This window comes from Wyeomyia smithii, chromosome 2 (assembly GCF_029784165.1).
Source record: "Wyeomyia smithii strain HCP4-BCI-WySm-NY-G18 chromosome 2, ASM2978416v1, whole genome shotgun sequence".
Classification (NCBI taxonomy): Eukaryota; Metazoa; Arthropoda; class Insecta; order Diptera; family Culicidae; genus Wyeomyia; species Wyeomyia smithii.
Window position 1 is genome coordinate 247,620,095 of NC_073695.1, and position 22,308 is coordinate 247,642,402.

Genomic DNA, 22,308 nt, shown 5'->3' on the forward strand with positions numbered 1-22,308 from the left:
CCCAATTCTAATGAAATTGACTCAAAACCTTCCGCTTCCACTGGTGCTGCTGCGGGTATATGTGTGTCTGTGTGTCTAACGCCCCACTGATCGGCGTGGAAATTGATTGAATTTCGGTAAATTTCGATTCCAATCAAAATGCAAATGATATTATTGGTGACGTGAGCGGGGTCGACAAGCCAAACCCGGACCAGACCAGACCAGGCCAGGCCGATCCTGATGGTACCTGCGAACCATATGCTGAGCTTAGCTATGCGTGACATCGCGACAACTTTCCATCAGCGGGTTACACACTGTCACACATCACGTTCACATCAATAGGTACTGTGATACACTTTGTTTGTTTTTTTTTTTCTCGAGTGTACTACAAAAATCATTCAGATAATCACAGATCGATTGAAATGTATGGGCGCTATTTCGCCAGGTGTTATTTGTGGGGTGTGAAGCAATTCAAATTCATATGCAACTTTTTGTTTTGTTCTACATCTCTCTGTGCAATTATCGCATCAGTGGCGTGAGTGGCGCTCGATATGACGCATCGAAGTGGAACAATCGAAACTTCAATCATCAAAAGCCGCTGGCCCGCGGTAACGGCACCACTGTCACACTCGTCGAGAGCATTGACACGCGAGTGGCTCTTTAAACGGATGACGACTAGTGGTTTGTCGCTCTTGAACGTTTTTGTTGCGTTCAGTTATTTTCGAGAGCTTCGTGGGTTGCAACTGTGCGAAGTGGTAAAAGCACTAATGTGGGAAAAATAAACAGCACATTTTTCATTAGCCTTTGCGCTGAGTACTGATGTGATTATTTTTGCAGCATCATTGAACTTTGTGAGGAGCGAAAAATGTCATTGGAGGTTTGAGAATGTCCTTTTTGTTTTCACTTGAGTGGCACTCTTATTGATTGGTATGTGATACGTGCTTCAGACCGCTCCGATTCATTATAAAAGTGAATTTTAGCAACTTTCAAAATATACTAGCTTTAATTGATGGATAACTTTCAATATTTATCGAACAAAAATAATTGTAGTTTAATCCTTGGCCTCAAACTGTTTTGTGCCGGATTTTTTTTTATATATTATTATTTTGCTTATCGTTTTCGTTTAATTTTTCTATGCTCACATTTTTTTAAATAGTATGATATTAGTATGAAAAAATAACCACAACCAAAACATTTAGTAATGAAGTTTAAAAATTTTCATATTCTTATTTTGTTGTTGTTGAGTATATGATCTTAAAGTAGTAGAATAGGTAAATAGTAGCAAATAGTTCGTTTTGCTTCTTGCTTCTACACGCAAAAGTTTAAGTCTTGTACAATCAATGTGTCTTCCCGATTCGCACAAGTTTTACAGTAAAATCGCACAATAAATGTGTGAAATGCATAACACAACCGTTGTACTGCGAATATATTGACATAGATTGAAATCAGAATATATATCATATGCACGCACGATTTGTTCCGGTAAACTTCAGTTTCGGGCGAACGATCAACGCTAGAGCATGGTTTGCATTATGCCCAACACGCAACAATCGTACTGATTCCAAACTGCATCAACAATTGCACTAGAAACGCACAATGTTGTACTGTTTTCGCATCATCCAATTTTTGCGTGTATTACTATTGAGGCATTCCATGGAAAATAGGTAAAAAAATATTTTTTAGCATGTCATTTCCGATTTCGCTGAAACTTTTCATAGTTGTTCCTTTTCGATAACAAGGTCATTTTATGATATCGCCTGTTCATATTGATTCGCGACTGCTGTTTTAAAAGGGCCTATTCAAAATGATGACTGATAGATAAAATTTTCTATATCAGTCTTCAGCAAATTTGAAGGTTATTTTTTTTTCTGTGCCAAATTTTCCAAATTAGGCCGATACAAATTTCATTTTAATTTTATGTCAACCCCCCCCCCCCCCCCTTCAAAAATGTTGAAAATTGGGAGGGGAAGAAAAAAAATTCAAGCCGTTTTGTTTATATTATAGACTTTTCGACAGCGTATATGCTTGATTTAGCAAAAAACAAGTCCAGTGACAGTGAAAGTGACATCAAAAGGCAAGCCAAATGAATAATAATGATGATAATGTGATATTTTTAACACACTTTTGCATGCATATTACAAACGTCGTAACTTGCACACAATGTTTTATGAAAGCTACTCCTTTTTTTTGCCGTTCTCCTAGAAAGGTATATCAATCACTGGAAAAACCAAAGGTATAAAAGTGCTCCAAAGGGTCGAATCTCGTATATCAATCGACTTAGTTTGACGAGCTGAGCATTTTCTGTATGTGTGTGTGTATGTAACGCTCTCCCAATCTCACTCGATTTTCTCAGAGATGGCTGGACCTATCTTCATGAAATCAATTGCAAATGAGAGGTCTAGTTGCGCCATAGGTTGCTATTGAATTTCATTGCAATCGGATTTTTAGTTTAGAGGTTATGTTTGAAAATGTGAAAATCACGAAACATCATTATCTCAGAAACTACCCAACCGATTTTAACAAAATTGGTTTTAAAAAAACGAGCTACTTAAAAAACCCTTTACTTTTGAGTTTCATGAAGATTGAACATGTGGTTCAAAAGTTAGTTAAAGAAACGTGTTCTGGAGAGTGTTTAATCTCACTCATGTTTCTCAGATATGGCTGAACCGATTTCCACAAAATCAGTGTCATTTGGAAGGTCTAATTACCCCATACGACCCTATTGATTTTTTTTTGCGATCGGACTTTTACTTTGCCTGTTATGTTTAAAAATAGGAAATCAAGCTTTGAAAAGAAACATTTTCCGAAGACTACTTAAACTCACTCACTTTTCTCAGAGATGGCTGAGCTGATTGCCACGAAATTAGTGTCAAATGAAAGGTCTAGCTGCCTCATAACACCCTATTGAATTTCAATGTAATCGGTCTGTTACTTTGTCTGTAACGTATCAAAATATGAAAATCACAACCGATTTGAACAATATTGGTATCAAATGAACGGGCTAGCTAAAGGTTAATTGATGAATTTTATAATGCATAAACACGTGGTTCAAAAATTGTGAAAAGAAACATGTTCAGGTGACTTTTCAAATTCACTCGTTTTCCCAAAAATGGCTGGACAAAATTCAACAATCTTAGTGTCAAATGAAAAGTTTGGCTTTCCTATAGGTTCCCATTTTATTTGACTATAATCATATTTTTATTCCAAACATATGGCCTCAACAAAATTTAAATTTGGTACTGTGCTATTCGTACGTTCCCGGTTTTGCTCGTGATTGAAGTGTACGAAATTCAGAGTCTTTTCTTTTATTTCGCTATTTCTTCAGCACGAATATTTTACTCCTAATTAATAATTTTTTTAACTTTTTGCCTTTCTCCTAGAAAGGTACGGCAATCACTTGCAAAACCGAAGATATGAAAGTGCTGCAAAGGGCCGAATGGCATATATCACTCGACTCAGTTCGACGAGCTGAGCATTTTCTGTATGTATGTATGTGTGTGTGTGTATGTGCAGATTTTTATTTTCACTCACTTTTCTCAGAGATGGCTGGACCGATTTTAATGAAATTATATGTAAATGAAAGTTCTAATTGTCCCATAAGACTCTATTAATTTTTTTGTAATTGGATTTTTATTTTAGAGGTGATGTTTAAAAATGTAAAAATCACGAAACATCAATATCTCAGAAACCACACAACCGATTTCAATAAAATTGATATCAAATGAACGGGCTATCTCGAAAACCCTTAACTTTTGAATTTTATATAGATTGAACATGTGGTTCAAAAGCTATGAAAAGAAACGTCTTCTGAAGACTATTTAATTTCACTCAAGTTTCTCAGAGATGGCTGGACCGATTTCCACAAAATCAGTGTCATAGTCTAGTTACCCCATAAGACCCTATTGATTTTTTTGCAATCGGACTATTACTTTGCCTGTTAAAAATGTGAAATCTAGCTATGGAAAGAAACATATTCCGAAGAATACATAAACTCACTCACTTTTCTCTTTGTTTGGTTTGCTATTATCAGATGAACGGGCTAGTTAAGGGTTAACTGATGAATTATGATTCAACACGTGGTTACAAAGTTTGGTTGCCCTATACGTTCCCATTTCATTTGGTTATAATCGAACTTAAGCCACCGTTATGTATTAAATTGTTAATAAAACAGCGAAAGTCTATTAGCTCAAAGATTACACGACTTATTTGAATATAACTAGTATCATACGAACGAGTCATCTATCAAACTAACAAATAACAAACTTCATAACAATTTGATTTGTGGTTCAAAAGTTATGGAAAGAAAAGAAATTAAAAGGCTATTTAAAACTATACCTGCTTTGATCAATATATGGGGCCTCAATATAATTTAAATGTGGTATCGTACTATTTGAATGTTCCCGGTATCGCTCGTGATTGAATTGTTCGAAATTGAGAGTCATTTCTTTTATTTCGCTATTTCTTGAGCATTTACATTACTTTGATGGGTTTATCGGCTTAATCTGTCCGTGTATACTAGCAAAAACGATTTGTTCGCTAGTATACACGGACTGATTAAGCCGATAAACCCATCAAACTAACCGTTTCAGTCGTCATATAAACAAAAACATTTACATTACGTCAAATTTCATATTTCATACTTCAATTACAACATAATTATTTTAGAAAAGTGAATACACATTTATTGGATTGAAGCGTTCATGTAAATCTACTTTTACAAATAATAAGTTTGAATGAGAAAGGCTGGGTCTGACCGCTAGGTGGATTAATTTAGGTTTTCTTCTCAGTGTTATTTATTTTTTGCCCTCCCCTTAGCTAACTTTGATAACCGTGGACATAAAAACTTTTCAAAATTTGTATCAGCCTTATCACACAAGATTAAATATCTCAAAAAGTACACCGAAAAACGACTTAAGCTATTTTTTACTTGTTATTGAATGTTCGTTTTCAGCATTGTCAAAAAATAATTAAGTTTCTATTGTACTTGTTTTTGGTGTGTTTGGAAAAGTTGTGGATAATAAAATTAGTTGATCGATCGGACTCGATTTGCGAAGTAGCGTGGACTGCCTCAATATTCAATGAATGATTTTTTGCTCCTATAATCCCAGTTGACTTGCGACCCCAATAATTTCAGTTGATGATGTTCCCAACAGCCCTATCTGTTGAAACCAGAATTTTGTAGTCATTCTGTCCGAGCTACAAGTTTTTTTTTTTTCAAAATCACCCCTGAGATGCTTTCGAGTTTCATTAAACTGTGATTTTTTTGCTAAAAAATATTAAATTCATTTGGTTTATTGATATTCTACCCACACACTGTTTCACTATTTTCTCTTTATGTGTTTAACTTGTTTGGCGTAATTTAATAATTTTCAATAGCGAAATTCTTCGGAAATATTACGCAATTACAATTTTCATTTGCAATGAACGCAGCGCTCTTTAGAAACACTATATTTTCATCTTCATTACCAGCTGTCATACTGTGCTGAATATTTCACACGCATCAATCACGGTCATGCAATAACACTGTGCTACAAATGAAAAAAAAGTGCAAAACTTCTGAAGTGACCTAGTGTAGGTTGTAGGTCTTATTGAGTGTAAACTTCGCTCATACTAGAAATTTTCCAAAACCCCCAAAATTTGAAGTTATAGTCAAAATAGGTTTTTTTTAGACTTTAGCGCGTATTTTTTATTTTGACGTGGGACTACGTCTTTCTTCACTATATTAGTATAGTGAAGTACATTCTGTGAAAACTGGATTGAACATGTAACGTTTTTGGTTGGCGAAATGGAAGATTTAAGATGCTCATTGCGCTCAAACAACTGTTCCGATTTCAATAGTTAATATACCGTTGAAAAGCTAAAACATACAAGATTTTTATAACATGATTATTTTAGTTTCTATACTAAACTTCAGCTTAATCTGACTTCGGGAACACGAAAGCGTTATTTTGTGACTATTGGAAAAAATGCACATGTAGTTCATAAATTTCTGAATATCAAAAAATTCTGATGCCAAATGTCTAAAAAATGCATCAAATGCGAGATCTGGTGTTATCCAAAAACAAAAAATTAAAAAAGTCGATCGGTTAAAGTTTCACTTTTCGACTGAACGAACTTCTAAATGCGACGAAGGACATTTTTTTCCATACAAGTCATTACCACCCTAATGAACGGTATCAGTAGAAAATGCATGTAGCGATTTTACTAATGCCGGGACAGAAACATGTCTGGACGTGCTTAATATGTCCTAAGAAACACGTCCACGCCATGGAGAACTTTCCTGGTTTCTTTTCTCCGCTATTTTTTTCTACCCGCAACGCAACGCAAACTGCTCAAACTGAAGCTCTTTGTTCTCACGCAATGTGTTACAAAAAGCAGCACAAAGTGTGGTTCCGTTCTCCCTCTCTTGAATTATTTCTTACTTGGTGATATCTTTCATAGTCATAACGTTTTCGTTCTTTCTCTTTGTGCCTTCTGGTTGTCAAAATGTGTAGGTACCGTTCTCGTTGTGCCTTGACGTAAAATTAACACACTGAGCACAATAAGTGTGCGAATGACAGCTCTGGCGGTAGGTATTAAAAGTTTTCTCTTCTCGAGAAAAGTCCTCATGAAAGTTCCATTATATCACTGCCAGATAGTGTGATCTAAAAAGGTTCCCACACACACACACACACACACACACACACACACACACACACAGAGACACACACACAGAGACACATACACACAGACACATACCCACACATACACACACATAAACACACATACACACATACAGACACACACAGACACACACACGTACACACAGACACATACACACATAAACACACATACACACACACACACACACACACACACACACACACACACACACACACACACACACACAAACACACACACAAACACACACACAAACACATGCACACAAACGCACACACACACAGACACACACACAGACACACACACATACACACAGACACAAACACACACATACACAAAGAACCATACACACACACACAAACACACACACAAACACACACACACACACACAAACACAAGCACACAAACACACACACACACACACACACACACACACACACACAAACACAAGCACACAAACACACACACATACACACACAAGTAATCATATTCCGTTTTTGAAAATACTGCAGGTATACATTTCATACAGGGTTGTATGAAATGATGACGTGGGACTGAACACTGCAATGAGAGGGATTTTTGTTACAAAGGTTACAGAGTTCACAGACAGAATCAATTCGTTTGTTCAGTGACTCATGTATTTTTATTGTCAGTCTTCCCTTAAATTTTTCTTCAAAATATATTTAACAACACTCGAAAGGACAAACGTATAGTTGTGGTTTAAGAAGCACCAAGAATTTCTCATAATGCTCTAAAAAACAGAATTAATTCTAGTTCCAAAAAAACCAAATCTAACAATACTTACCTTATCATAATGAATGGTTTTGTCTTATTTAACCCTGATTAAATAAAATTCCTTATAAAATCTTACTCTGTAGATAATTTAAGCATGAGAAGAATGTTGAACAAAATTACCAGCAAAATTCAGCAAAAAATCGTAGCAATCAACAATTACAACAAAGATTCATTATTGTTTTTTGCTGGACAAGTTTTTTTTATTTTTTGACAATTACATTCACTATTTTACGAAGACAGCTCATCTACGCATATTATTTGTTAAGTTAAAAATGAAAAAAGAATGTAAAAGCGAAATTATTTAACGTTTTTACATTCTTTTTTTATTTTTAAATTAACAAATAATATGCGTAGATAAGCTGTCTTCGTAAAACAGAGAATGTAAATGTCAGCAAATAAAAAACCTTCTGAATAAATCTAACTGAATTGACAAAAAATTCACAAGCTTTCGCCGGCTGTTACTTTCACTTTTACTTTTAGATATCAAGTTAGCTTAAGTTCATTGAAGCAAACATAAATTAATAAATTGAGCTATTGGCACGAGGAGACTCTGTCTTTTTTTCTCTTGATAGTGATACAGAGAATACCACAGGGAATGGTTGGTGTCTATTCATGTCGTCTGTGCTAGGATTGGTCGCATGTGATTGGTTCATTGCTCGTGTAAATTTGTCCTCGAAACTTTTTATCAATTTTTACCGCTTAGCAATGAAACAATAGTAATAACTAGCGTATTACAAAATTGTCCAACATTTTCTCTATCCAACAACATATTGTTTATTGTAATCCATCATGTGGTTATGTTGTAATTATCGTTTGAAATCTGACGTAACATTTGCCAGTCTCATTCCCAATTTCACAGTGTGCATCCAAGTATAGAAAACAAAGACGTACTCCCACGTCAAAAATAACAACTTACTTGAAAATTTAAAATTTACGATTACAACCTACTGAAAATTTGAAATATTGCATTTTGGTCTCCAGATTGACAAATACCATGTTCAAATAAGGTTGAAACATTTTATGACGGTTTTTCTCGTAATATTTATAACTCAAAAAAATACTTTTTATCCTGGCCTATAAAAATTCGGAACACATTCCCCGCGTAAAAGAAAACCTTAGCATATAGTCACAAAATTCCATTCCCACAGACTGACAGACATTCGAAGCAGCATAGTCTGAAATCGAATATTTTCTCGATATTGCCTCACCGGACTGATTTGCTGATGCTAGACACCTTGTTTCCCGCGGGAGGAATAACGACGGCCGCATGGTAGCGAAATAACACCAAACCTAAACAATTTTTTTTAACCCGGTCATTTCACAACCGATTTTTAATGTCCTGGCAGTTTTGGAAAGAGAATGATAGAGCTTTCGAAATATATACAGGTTTGTGCTAATTTATTCGAAACGTGTTGAGTTATTTGCGTTTATTTTTTTTTTGTCTCGTTTCATTCAAAAAAAACTTACTTTTCAAAAACAATTTGTTTACGAAATTTTTCACTTTAATTCGAAATTTCAACTTATTTTTGTAAGAAAAAAATCACAAATATACTTGCACTTAATTATTAATCCAACAGAAGTTGTTTAATAAAAATCGACCGATATTTCGATGAGTTATATAATTTATAAGAAAAACCGAATTTTTGGTTCCTATGGCTATTATTGCTGAACTGTTTCATCAGAAAAATGCAAGAACTTCTTATGTGACCTAGTTCAGAAATTCTTGCATTTTATTTTTATTTCTAGCACAGAGTTATACATTTAAATTGAGTAACCTTTAAATTTAAAGTCTTCGTTAAAAGTTTCGAGCTCGGAATCATTCAATATAATTCAAATATTCTGAGATACTTGTTACAGTTATGAGGATGGAATTTATAGCCCAAATTTAATTTGTTGCTCGGGTCTTGAAGACTTTGAGATTGAGAGTATAAAATTTTTAGATTGAAGATTAGAAGTGTTCTCTCGCGTGCTTGAAGTTTACATTTCAGTGTTAAATCAAAATTCAATAATCAGAGTTTTGGTTTTAAAAATCAAGGTTTTTATCATATATAAGGAAATCAAGAAGTTTCTTTTCTTAAGTTTGACATTCAATGGCTGGAAGTTTGAATGTTACATTGAACATCTAGAGCAAATTCTTGGAGTCTTTCATTTCAAGTTTAGTTCAACATGCAGTGTTCTGAATTGAGGCTTTAAATTTAAAGCTCGTTATTGTGATTTGTTAATTTGATTTGAAAAGTAGAGCATTGAATTAAAAGTTACAGGCTTGAAGGTCTGCTCTGAAAAAAAAAAAAAAAAAAATTGCATTTTCAACTTAAAAAACAATTGTTTCACGATGTACTTTACCTTGAACTTATTAACGACTCCTGCTTCTGAAACGATTACACTTTGCTCGCGAAATAAAACAATCAAACAGTCTTCGCTCCTCCCCCTTCACCGCATTCGATATTTGCAACTTTGAGATTGCTCGAACGTAGGCGAATGGAAGCGTAGTCAAATCGAATCATTCAATGAGTTGCAAAAATGAAAAACTTTTACAATAAAACTGACATTTTGCAGCGTTTTTTTTCTTTTCCCATTTCGACGGCCTTTTCACTTCCATCTCGTTCAATTCTCCATCCATAGCGGGGAGTTTCGGTTTCGAGCAAAATCTGTTGTTCCTCCGAATGGGTAAGCCAAACTTTTATTACTGTCAAACAATAACGAACTTTCGTATGTACTTCTGCTACAAATGTGTTCATCGAACATCGAAGGTCGAATTGGGTATTTCTTGCATTCATTCGAATTGACTTTTGAGACGATAAAAAGTTTCGGCTCCCCCTCTGTTTCTATTGAATCCAGAGAAAAACTCAATATTCTCCGTTCTGTTTACGGTTTCCAATCTATTGGACAAATCCCTAGCATCTGAGAAGTTCTTAAGTTGTTGCACGTTGCTATTGAAACGTTGATAATAATAATTGGTATTGTCAACAAGAGCATAGGATCAGTTTCAGTGCTATCGTTGTAATAACAATAATCATTAGTTCACCATCGCAATACAAATAGGTATCAATCGCTTTTTCACAGGAATCGAAGGAGGAGAACTGAATTGTTAGTAAAGCTGTTCGGAAAAACATCCTTGCGACAGGGGTGACCTGCTTCGCAAAACACAACAATTGGCCAGAGGGATTAAAACGGCCAAGCACGCTTCAACAGTCTTTTCGTTCAGCGGGATTGGATTAGTTGATTGAATTCTCACCTGGTGGGAGGAACGGATTATGGTGATTTTAATTTGCGACTGGGAATAGTCTGATGGAAAAGCGTTGTTGCCACGAGCGCTTAGATATTGTATGTAAATGGATTTAATCGCATTGAATATTTAATTACAACAAAGTTCTTCTAAAAACCATCATCACAAGTCTGCTAATTCGTTTCGTAATCGAATGATTACAACTCTCATCCCGGCTCTAATGTTTTCTTTCTTTTATTGTTCTTCTTTCAGAGTCCAACCGTAGCATTCCAGTAGTTGACCGGTAAGCAACCGTCGAAATCTGTTCTATATTTTACACGACTGTCAATCAATTCCGGCTGGTAACATTTCCGATCGCCTGTAGGTAGTACCTATCGGAAATAATTTAACATCCCTTTTGGCTGTTCGTTCGAAATTGGTTAAACTTATCACTGTTCTACTGCTGCTTACGAGCCACAGACTAGCGCCTTAGCAAATGCAAGTCATGTCTAAGTGATACTGAAATATTCAATGATGTTTTAGAGGAGCAGTAAGAACTACTAGTTTTATTGATATGTCTGAAGTGGTATATATAATATAAAAACTTGCCGTGTGAACAAAATCAAACTCGAACAAGGACAGCTTGAACCAAAAAACAGTGATTCTACCCAATATTCAGCATTCAAACGAAATTCAAAACAGTTTCTGAATGAATAAGTAAATCCATCCATGTCCATTTATTATTTTACCCCCACAGGTTGGCCTTTTCATTTCAACCCAACGATTGAAATGAAAAGTACAAACCGCCTTCAAAGTGCCAAGCTCTGGGCTAGCTTTTCCACCACACAACAGCTACTGACAGGTGGTTGTTGTTTGTTGGGCTGTCAGTGGCATCTAATAGCCTGGTGGTAGAAATCAGAGATGGGATACTTGATGGTTCACTGTCACACTCCGGTTGATTGTGTCAGCCCCGTAAGCCACACATCAGCCACACAAACGGCCGGATGGCTCTGCCACCTATTCCTGGTACTGAGGTAGGGAAAATACACGATTCAATAAAAAGGTGGGTTGCGTCGTTTTTCCCGCCTGACACACACACGCCTTGGCGTGCAGGTGCAATGTCCGTCCTGGGGTGGATCCGTGTCGGCTTGGAGCAAGCGCGCTATCAATCACTGTCCATGGTAATTACGTTTGACAAGTTTTATTAGAGGGTTTGAATGTGACGATGATGGAGCTCTAGGCCTTTTAAGTGATGCGGTGTAGTTTGGTAATGCAGGACGATTCGTAACGGCCATTCAATTCGATTAACCCAACGCCGAAGAAAAAAAACCCATGCTAAAAGACGCACCATAATTCAACATTCAATCGACTTTCAATTTACTGTCCGTTTAGTTGGTTGCAATTGATTGTACAAATATAAGTTTTCAAATATACTTTTTTCTTCTACTTCTTTTGAGAAGGAAAAAAGAAAACTTTCTTCTCAACTCATCGAATTGAGCAACGCTTGAATCGTCACAAAATAAACTTTCATTTTATCGTGATCATTCTAGGTTATTTTTTGTCCTGTTTTGCACATTGCGTTTTGCACTATCAGAGAGTTGCGCATCTGCCGTCGCCGCCCACCTGTGCCGAGGCTAGTCCTCCTGTCGTAAGGAAAACTTTTTAATTTCTTTTTAATTATATCAATACCGTTCTTGCTTACCCTTTCCCCACCCCACCCAGTCCGACTCTAGTCCGACAGTACTCGGTGAGTGGAGGAAGAGGACAGCAAATTAGAGTGATGCATTTGTCCTCGGCCCTACGGCAGTAGTAGTTGATGCCGTTCCGTCGCCGCTGGCCAGGTAGTTTCCGTTGAAAGTTTCGAAACTCGTATGACGTTTAATTTCCGACTTCCGAAGCTTGTAAGGCTGAGCGCAGAGTTGGAAGATCGAATGCGCGGGGCTTACGAGTCTGTCTGAAGATGATAGAATAGGGTTTATATTTTTTTGCTACAACTATTACTAGCTAGATAGGAAAAGTTTTACGAGCATAGAAAAAGTTCGGAAACAGGGTATTTCTAATAGTAATTACAGTGGTGGAGATTTTATTAGCTCTGTTTCGAGTTTAGTGAGTTGCCTGCAGGATTTGATTGATTAAAAACAAAGTAATATCTGTGAACATTACCGGAAGGTTTCAGAAATGCATTCGAAAAATTCTCATACAATTTGTTATGATTTTATTACTTCATCTTAAACGCAGTTGTAATCAAAAACAGCCCTTAGCAAACAAATGTTTCTTTAATTTGATATAAAATGAATTGAATTGAATGAATTGAAACAAATGATTTGAAATGATTTGTATAACCGGTTTTCAATGAAACATTAGGTGCAAGCCAAGGTCGACTGGTCATTAACATTGCCCATATTACTTTATTAATAACATACTTAATTGCCTGAATTAAACATCGAATAAAGGGAAATGTGCAATAACTACCGGTGTCGCTGTAATTGGAACAAGTTTAATACTTTTACTGCCGTAATTTCGCAGACTGACGTAAGCGCCAAAGTGACCGATTTGTGTTTTTTGCGATTTAACGATAGAACACACCAAACCGGACCTATAGGCACCAAAATTTTATCAAAAGTGCAACAAATAGCGTCATTTATTCACGAAAACGCAATGACGTAACCGCCATTTCTACTCAACGTGACGTAAATCCAACCCAACTACGTTTGTGATGCTTTTATTGCATTCAACGACTCGCAAATAAACCAAATTTTGCATGTAGATGCTTTTGGGAGCAGGAAATATTTCTATGGTAAGGTAATACGACACCTCTCTCTTCTCTGCAAGAGAAGGGTTCCGTACAAATAAAACACATATTTGAAACAATATTTCCGGAAAATAGCTTAAAATGATCGAAATGATGCCCAGGAGCCAAGAATTGTCCCCAGAGACTATTTTGAATTCTATGATGACAAATTTTGGGTTCTAAATAACAGACCAAAATGGCCAAATACCACCCAATATGAGAATTTCCGGAATCAGAATGATACCCAGAGGCCAGAAATTAAGCCTTTTAGAAATCCAAGATGACGAATTCTGCTCTCTGGAAAACATCCCAAAATTATCGAATACCACTCAATACGGATATTTTCTTAAACGGGATGATGAACAGAAGCCTACAATTGACCCCAGAAAAGACCGTGTTAATCTCCGGCCACGGATTCAGCTTGGCGGGGATGAAATTGAGGTAGTTGGCAAGTGCGTGCATCTAGGCTAACTGGTGATTACCGAGAACGACATTAGCAGAGAAATTCGTCGAGGTCCTAAGGCGGAAAATCGTGCCTTTTTTGGACTCCGGAGGACGCACTGCTCGAATCAAATTCGCAGCGGAACGCAGTTGACTATCTACAAAACTTTGATCATACTGTAGCCCTCTGAGGCCACGAAGCTTGGTCCACGCTCGTGGACAACTAAAGCGCACTTGATTTTCGTACGGAAGAAGTGCAGATGGAAGATGGTAGAGGCTATTATATTTCAAACCAAATTCATTGCTGAAAAAGTATTCTCGAATCGCGACTATTGCCTGATTATGAAAAAAAAAGTTGAGCGACTTGTCGCATACTACGATGGATGTACGTCCATCGGTTGTAGAAATAGTGAGAAAAAAATCACTGTTTCTACAACAAAATGACGTTGGTAACATAACTTCAGTTAATAAACCGTTTTTCACAAAACATATGTTCGGCAATTTTTTGTAATTATATCAATGCATTATGTACAGATCAGATTGTTGAAATTCGTCCTAACACTCATTATATAAACGTTTTTGGAAAAAGCTTCGTACTGAAAATTTCACTCGCTGTCGCATACGTCAGTCTGCGAGATTACGGCAGTTTATTGCTGATAAAATTTAACAAGATACTCAGTTTTTTAAGCGGTGCTACAATACAATTTACTTAGATAGTTGATTTATTTCATATATCATAGTTTGTGGTATTGAAACCCTTGTCAAACCACTAAGCAATGCCTGAATCTTAGAAATGCTGAAATCCGAAACGAACAGGTTTGATTCTGATGAAACCTTTTCACAACTATTCAGACTATTCTCATTCAAGGCTTATTTTTGAAATCGAATTTTTATAGGTGTAATCTTTGAAAAATTATATCCCAACAGTTTTTATATCTACTAAATTGTTTTTTTTTGGACGAGTTGAAGAAAATCTATTTCTTGACTTGAGAAAACTATACATTGATGAAATCGATTCACACAGTAGGCCCAAAATTGTCTCATAAGGATTACAAAATGACGCAAAATAATTTGAAAAAACTCATAAATGAGTCAAAAATCTAATTGAAAAATTAAAAATTACTGAGAAGTGGCTTGCAATGACCTGAAAATAACATCAAAATAGCCTGAAAATCATACAAAAACATTAAAATCATTAAAAAATTTTGCAAAATTAATTCGAAAGTCGTCTCAAAAATTTGAAAGTCGTTTTAAAAGTAGCAACAACACGCTAAAATGTAATACAAAAACGATGTCAAAATATACTGAAAAAAACAAACAACTTTTTTAAATTGTCATAGTTAAATAAAATAGTTGAATATTTTCTTTTAAAAATTTGAAAATATCCCCTCTTTGTGAACACTAAAACTTGTCCAATATCGTTTCGATCGCTTATTTTCGAGCAGTCATTCGGAAACCATTTTCATATCATTTTTTTAATTTCAATCTCGTGTTTCAAGATCTAGTTAATTTATGCATTATTTTCCGATTATTTCTCTTTTGTTTGACGTAGAATCTCGTCTTGGGGCTGCATTAGAGTGTTGTCACAAAATTGTTAAATTTCAAATGCTTAAAACTCAGTCAGTTTTCAACGGGTTTCCTTCATACTTGCAACAATTGATTAGAAAATCAACTGTTTGTTTACCAGAATGCGTTAAATTGTGTTTATGTGACGCTTATTGTTATATAAAAATAAAAAAGCTGTGTTGAGCGCATATTTTGACCTATCAGAGCTGAAAACGACGCCAAGCATCATACGAAACTCCAATTGTTAGCTTTAATCAGACTAAACAAGCAATCATTACCTTTCTTCTCCAGCACAGTCGACACAACAGTATACAAATGATTTGACTTTGTAAACGATTGGTTGATGTTGCTGTTGTTTTGCTCGCTCGAGTGCACAACGACAAGCCCACTGGGAGTATAATTGTACATAAACAGGTATGAAACGGACAAACCAGCAGCGTAGACCGCACTGATATTTAAAGATCACATTCCATAATGCTAGACTTTGGATCTGCCGTCTGTGTGGGAAGCATCGTCATTGTGACACACCAAAGGCACTTTTCAGCGCCTCAAAATTATTCAATTGAAGTAGTTGCTATTATTCTGTCATTAATTGAAACTTTGCTAATAGTGATAAAGAGAGTTTCTTTGAAACAGTCTCCTTCACACTGGAAGACAGAGGCTTTGCCCTAGAGTTGAAACTGGAAAATATGAAAGATTTTACCTTTTTTACCAATCGTCTGAATTCTGGTGCTTCTAGCAAAGATAAGTAACATGTTAAAATACAATACAAAAACTATGAAAAAAAAATACTAAGAGTAGTATTATCCGAATAATGACAAGAAATCAACTAAGAAAAACTGCTAATAATAACAAAAAAAAATCAAATTATAGTAAAGGGCCAACCACATTTCCCGTGGAAAGTTTTGAAAAGGTGCCCCTTAATTAAAATACCGTAAAACGGGGTAAATAGAAAAATCGGGGCGAATAGAAACAAAACTACTAATCTTGAAAAAGGTTAATACAAGTCTTTTTTTGTTCAAACAAAAAGGGCCGGATTTTGGCGCTGGGTGGCCCGGGAAGGCCCGGGGTAAATTTGTTTGTGAGGCCCTCTTTTCTTAAAACATTTAGAGGTAAAGTTCTGGAAGGTGACGAGCGAAAAAAAGGTCGCCCCGGGACTACGGGGTTCCTGTCAATCGGAAGGCCCGGGGCATTTGCCCCCTTTGCCCCCTTTGCCTCCCCCCCTCAAATCCGGGCCTGCACACAACATTTATTTGACACAAATTACAAGTATGTGGTTACGCATCGCCAGTGATCAACAGCGATAAAAATTCCGAAATTTTGATCGGAATTTGCTTAACGTATTTATTGGATGCCATTGCCGTTTTAACTGCGGCTTGCGGTATTAGAAAACTATCATCAAACGACGCGATTACACAAATTACAAGTATGTGGTTACGCATCGCCAGTGATCAACAGCGATAAAAATTCCGAAATTTTGATCGGAATTTGCTTAACGTATTTATTGGATGCCATTGCCGTTTTAACTGCGGCTTGCGGTATTAGAAAACTATCATCAAACGACGCGATGCGGTGCTAGTTTAAATTGAGACGCTGAAGGAAATGAAAGAGTCTCTCTCTCCGTAACTCTCTCCGTCTATTGAAATAGTCATCAGTCTCATTTGAAACGATCCGATGAACAACAGACGGGAAAGAGAGAAAGAAAAGATTCGATGACAGCGGCCGGAAGGAAACAAGTGAAAATGAAACTGTTCGAATCGAAATGACAGCGCGGAATAATCAGTTTCATTGTTTTGTTTCGAAAATGTTGAACACTGCATGTAACATTTATTTTATTATAAGAATGAATTTTTTTTATCAAAATGGTAGATACACCCTTAATAGAGGTAGCCTAGACTCATGTTGTAAAGCATTTACATTAGTTCTAGCCATTACGGTACGTTTTGTACACTGCAAAGTATATCGAAGACTGTTTCTTTTCGCCCCGTTTTACGGTAGCTTACTATCTTCTTTGAAAAAAATTAAAAATAACTCTAAAAATATATGACAATCTGTTTAAATTGCCCGACGTTTCGGTCGTTTTTGGTGGCCTTTTTCAAGGGAAGCTGTATCTGATAGTGAAACTGTTTATGTGAGTGACTTTTGCATGACATTGTATTGTACTATGCCCCTAAACATTTTCACTATCAAATACAGATTGTCGTATAATATCTTAAAAAAGACTGAGAAAGCCAGATCAATCCTATCCGTACAACTCATACCAGTCGTTAATAATACACAATAACTCTAAAAATTTAAATGATTTTTGACGGTTTTCATCCCTCCCCCCTCCGTTGACAACCATCCATATAAATAGACCTTTCTTTAATGTCCATTAAAGATAATTTTTTAACTCTGTTCTGTTACTAATTTTTAGTTTATAATGTATGAATTTCGACTGTTCTTTTTCGAGCAGACATTTGGGAATCATTTTCAACGGATTGTCTTCATTCTTACAGCAATTGATTAGAAAATTAGCTTTGCGTTCAGCAAAGTGCAGTCAAATTGTGTGTATGTGACGCTTATTATAGTGCTATTTAAAATTAAGTTAACGCATATTTAGACCATTCAGGGCTAAAATAGGTCCAATTATCAGACGAAACTCCCAGTGACAATCTAAATCAAACTAAACAAGCAGACATGCACAAATTCAGTCTTCATTTTCTCTCCGTTAACTGTTGCAAGTTGCAACTCGCAGGGTAGTTGGCGGCGATTTCAAATAGAATATGTTCGTAAGCTCCCACCCCCGCTCATTCGATTGCAATCTTCTATAACAGCGAACCAACAGCGTGGACCGCACTGATATTTGGAGATCACATTCCTAAATGCTAGACTTTGAAATTGCCGTCTGTGTGGGAAGCACCGTCATTGTGACACACCAATGGCGTTTTTCAGCACCTCAAAATTATTCAATTGAAGTAGTTGCTATTATTCTGGCTTTAACCAGTCGGCTAGTTCTTCCACACGGTTGTGATATCGGGTTCGAATCCCGATCGAGTCGAGGATCTTTTCGAGCTGGAAATTTTCTCAACTCAGCACTGGGGCACGGTGTATCGTTGTAATTATCCTACAACATGCAAAATGTGCAAAAAAAAATTTGGTAACGAATGCTCTCAACTAATCTTCTAGTCGATCGAGACCGCTATTAGCCCCCAGGCTAAGCATGCGATATTGTTTGTTGTTTGAAACATTATCAAACATTAGGGTGACCCAAATTTTCGATGCAATCAAGTATCTAACTTTTTTTATCCTAGGATGGTAAGGTTTTACTCGCTTATTCTAACCCATCGGACAGGTGCTAGGGAATTATCGTCGAGCTCCGTAGCCGCAAGGTTACAGAGTCCGCCTTGGTAAACGAGTGTTCGTGGGTTCGAATCTTAGTAGAATCAGCCCATTTGGTTGCCAAAGGACTTTAGCATGGGTTTACTCTCAGGCTTCCCACCAAGAACCCTTCCATCTATCGAAATTCTACAGTTGCTCTGTTGACTCTCCTTCTAGCAAGAATAAGTCCCTGTTATAATAAAATTGGTGTGAGTAATGTATGAAAGTTCTCTCCAGGGAATTGTAATTAGGCGATATTGTTACTTACTTACTTCAATAGTGATACTGCTGATAATATGAAGTGCGGAGTACAGAAAACACCTGGGCAATATCACATAGATCTAATCTCTGGTCGCAGTGATAAGTCCACTCAGGGAAAAAATCTAACTTTTTTATCTTTAATTTTAAGTAACTTTGAAAATTAAAGTTTTTTTCTATCTTGGAAAATAACCGATTTTTACTAAAAAATACATTTTTCGCTCTAACTTTTCTATATCAATTTTCATCTTGAAACTATTTTTAAACGACTTCAAGGGATATTTAAGAGAAACAATTTGCAATACTGACATCGTATATATCTCAAATCTACTCAAAGTTATTATTGTTTTTCATTAAAATATATGCATTTTTTTTATCTTTATATTTTTTGTATAAATGTCACTCGGTCTCATTTAAAAGGGCACACTTGACTCTATATATGAAGAAATTTTAAAAAATATGTTATTTTTTAGATTTAAGTCAATCTATTTCGGAGGTAGGCTCCCTAACGGTCCAACGAAAAAATACTGGTTCAATTATTTTCAACAAAGATCCATCCCTACAATTTTGAGCACAATTGAAGCGCTTTAGGAGACCAATTTCGAAACAGGGTGACTATAAAAAATGGCTTTACGCGATGTATTTTATTTTCAAAAATTCATAACTTTTGAACCAGTTGATCGATTCTCGATCTTTACTATAACTTTTGCAGAGACTCGATTGAGTTTTCCCGTAAGCACACGTAAAAGCGACGAACCCGGCGAGCAATTACTCTGCGGCCTGTTGACGCACTTCTGCATTCCCCAGGGGCACCAAAATTCACAGCTATGACGAAAAAACTATAATCGTTTTAAAGCAACTTGTTTCAGGTTTAGGGCAATATTTTCCGCTTTTGTCGACCAGTGTTACTTTTAATTCAATTCTCTATTGTTTTTTAGGAAAATATATATACCTTGAAAACTGGCCGCGACTCGCGCATGTTTTGCATGGAACCAACTTAATTTGTTGTTTTATTTTACTGTTCCGTTGAGAAATAAAAATATATGATGATGGCAAGTTGATGAATATTATCGCTTCGCATTTTATACACCCAACACGAACGGGGAAGATTTTGTCGCTTTTGAGCAACATTTTATTACTTTTTGTGTCTTATGACCGCGCATTAGACGCAAAAAGCAATAACCAATAAGTAACAAAACATATGACGACTACACGCTTGTATGTGTTTCTGCAGAAGAACATACAACTAAGAACCGCAATACATTGTATCGATACTTCACTCGCTGCATTTGTATTGATGCAATGATCAGGTTCATTTCTGTCTCCTTAATTATTTTTGCTTGGCAGCTCTTGTCTTATTTTTTTTCTACTCCGTATGCGTACAACGAATAAACAAATTCATACACACCAGATAAATTGCAGCTAGAAGAAATTAATAAGATGTACAAAATATATGACAATATGTGTTGTTACCAGTGTTGAGTAAGACTATCATGAACAGCATGCAGCTTCTCAAGTGAGTTGCTCGTAGCTTCCGATACACACACTGGAGTTTTCTTCATCAAAGCTATTTCTCGTTCTTTCTCGCTGTCTTCCTTGCTCGTTTTTACTCTTTTACTCGCATGTAGTTCCCTCCTCGCAAGCACAACCAGCCGAGTACAATTGTTTCAAGATGCATTACGATAGTTGCGGAGGGACAAAAAAAATATTTCAAATAGGGTAACGGACTACTTCGTTAGCGGTTGGCTTCAACAGGTTTTGCATTCGACTGCCTGAAAAACTTTCGAAATCAGTCCGATAATTTACATCTTCTAGTATGCGATACTTTACAGATTCTTCCCCGCACGTTCGGTTGTCGGTGCACGAAGCAAAACCTAGTAGATAAAGAAAATATTTTCGTTTTCGAGCACAGTTTCTTAAGCACTCCTCCTAGTTGAGCAATTTTAGTCGAGTACTCCTACTCGATAGCAGGAATTCGCGTACTCTTTTACTGTCGCTGAGTAGCAATACACAAGAGTTGTTTCGTGTCGATGCGTGTTTGCTGCTACTCAAGGGAATGCATGAAAAAGAAAGAGTATCTCGAAAGTGTGTGTGTGTAGAAGCCTTGAGAAGCGTAGCCTATGTCTCGTTCTCAAGCAGAAAGAAGGAGAAAGGTTTTGCTTCTCGCTCGCTTTGCAACGCTGGTTGTTACTTGACTGAAGAAGAACTTTATTGCTTTTAATGTAACAGATTTGATAACCAAAGGGCCATTTTACACTATTGCTTTTAAGGAAAAAAGGATAAACTTTGCGTTTGCTAAAAATTAGTGCATTATTTAAAAAAAAAATCTTCAATAACTAAATAAATATAAGATATAAAAATGATGTTCTTCGGTGAACTTATGTGTTTTATTCTAGTAAACAACATAATAGATTGTTTGATTGAATTTATTTAAAAGGGTCTTCTTAAGAAAACTTCATAATCGTTCATTTGAACTGAAAGGTAGACGTATGGTGTCTTGGAGAAAGTTGTTTCTTACAGAATGTGCTACAACTTTGTCGAACAAAGTGAAATTTTATGTGTAAAAATAAAAAGAAGTTTCTCGTATCTCAGTTTTAGGTGGATTATTCACACTTCTTTAAACTGGAGGATGACCTAAAAACAACTTTGCTAAAGACTCTACAGCTTCAAAATCATTTATTTTAGGTTAAAAAATATTCGATCACATTTTTGCAGCTTAGGAAAAAATGTGCAGTCTACGCAACTCACTTGCCAATTGCATTAGCTTACTGATTGCGTGGAAAGAGTGATAGCTGCTATCGCAAACTAGCTTCATAAATTGGAAAAAGAATTTGAGTATTTCAGCGCAGGTTCGCAGGTTTACGAGTGCAAGAGACAGCGAAAGACAAATGCCTATATCTGGATTGAATGGTGTTCGACTTTTAATTTAATATAGAAATGGTTTTACCTATAGATATTTGCAGGTTCATTAATTTAGTAAAATCGTCAATAACCAATGATATGTGTGAGATAAAAATGAACGTCAATGAACAACATTGTAGAATTAGAGGCGAATCAGCCAAAAGCTGAAAGAGAACAAAAACCTTGCAATACATTGAAAATTGTAGAAAATCACTATAAAAAGTTATATTGAAAAAAAAAAAAAGATTTTACGAGGCATTATTTAGAACACTCCACAAAACCCATTTAAATAGGCAGATAGAAGCATGGTGTCTTTGACGAAGTTAGTTGTTTGTTATGACATGTATCTAAG

General features: G+C 36.0%; 1 protein-coding gene across 5 annotated transcripts in view; it reads left to right on the forward strand.

The window, feature by feature from the left end:
* The window catches only part of LOC129722561 (mucin-2), a 381,740-nt gene that overhangs the window by 227,928 nt on the left and 131,504 nt on the right, over window positions 1–22,308 (forward strand). For all 5 annotated transcript variants that reach the window (XM_055676131.1, XM_055676129.1, XM_055676132.1 and 2 more), the window contains one exon: window positions 10,913–10,943. The gene's annotated coding sequence lies outside the window, so the exon portion shown is untranslated. The remainder of the gene's footprint in view (window positions 1–10,912; window positions 10,944–22,308) is intronic.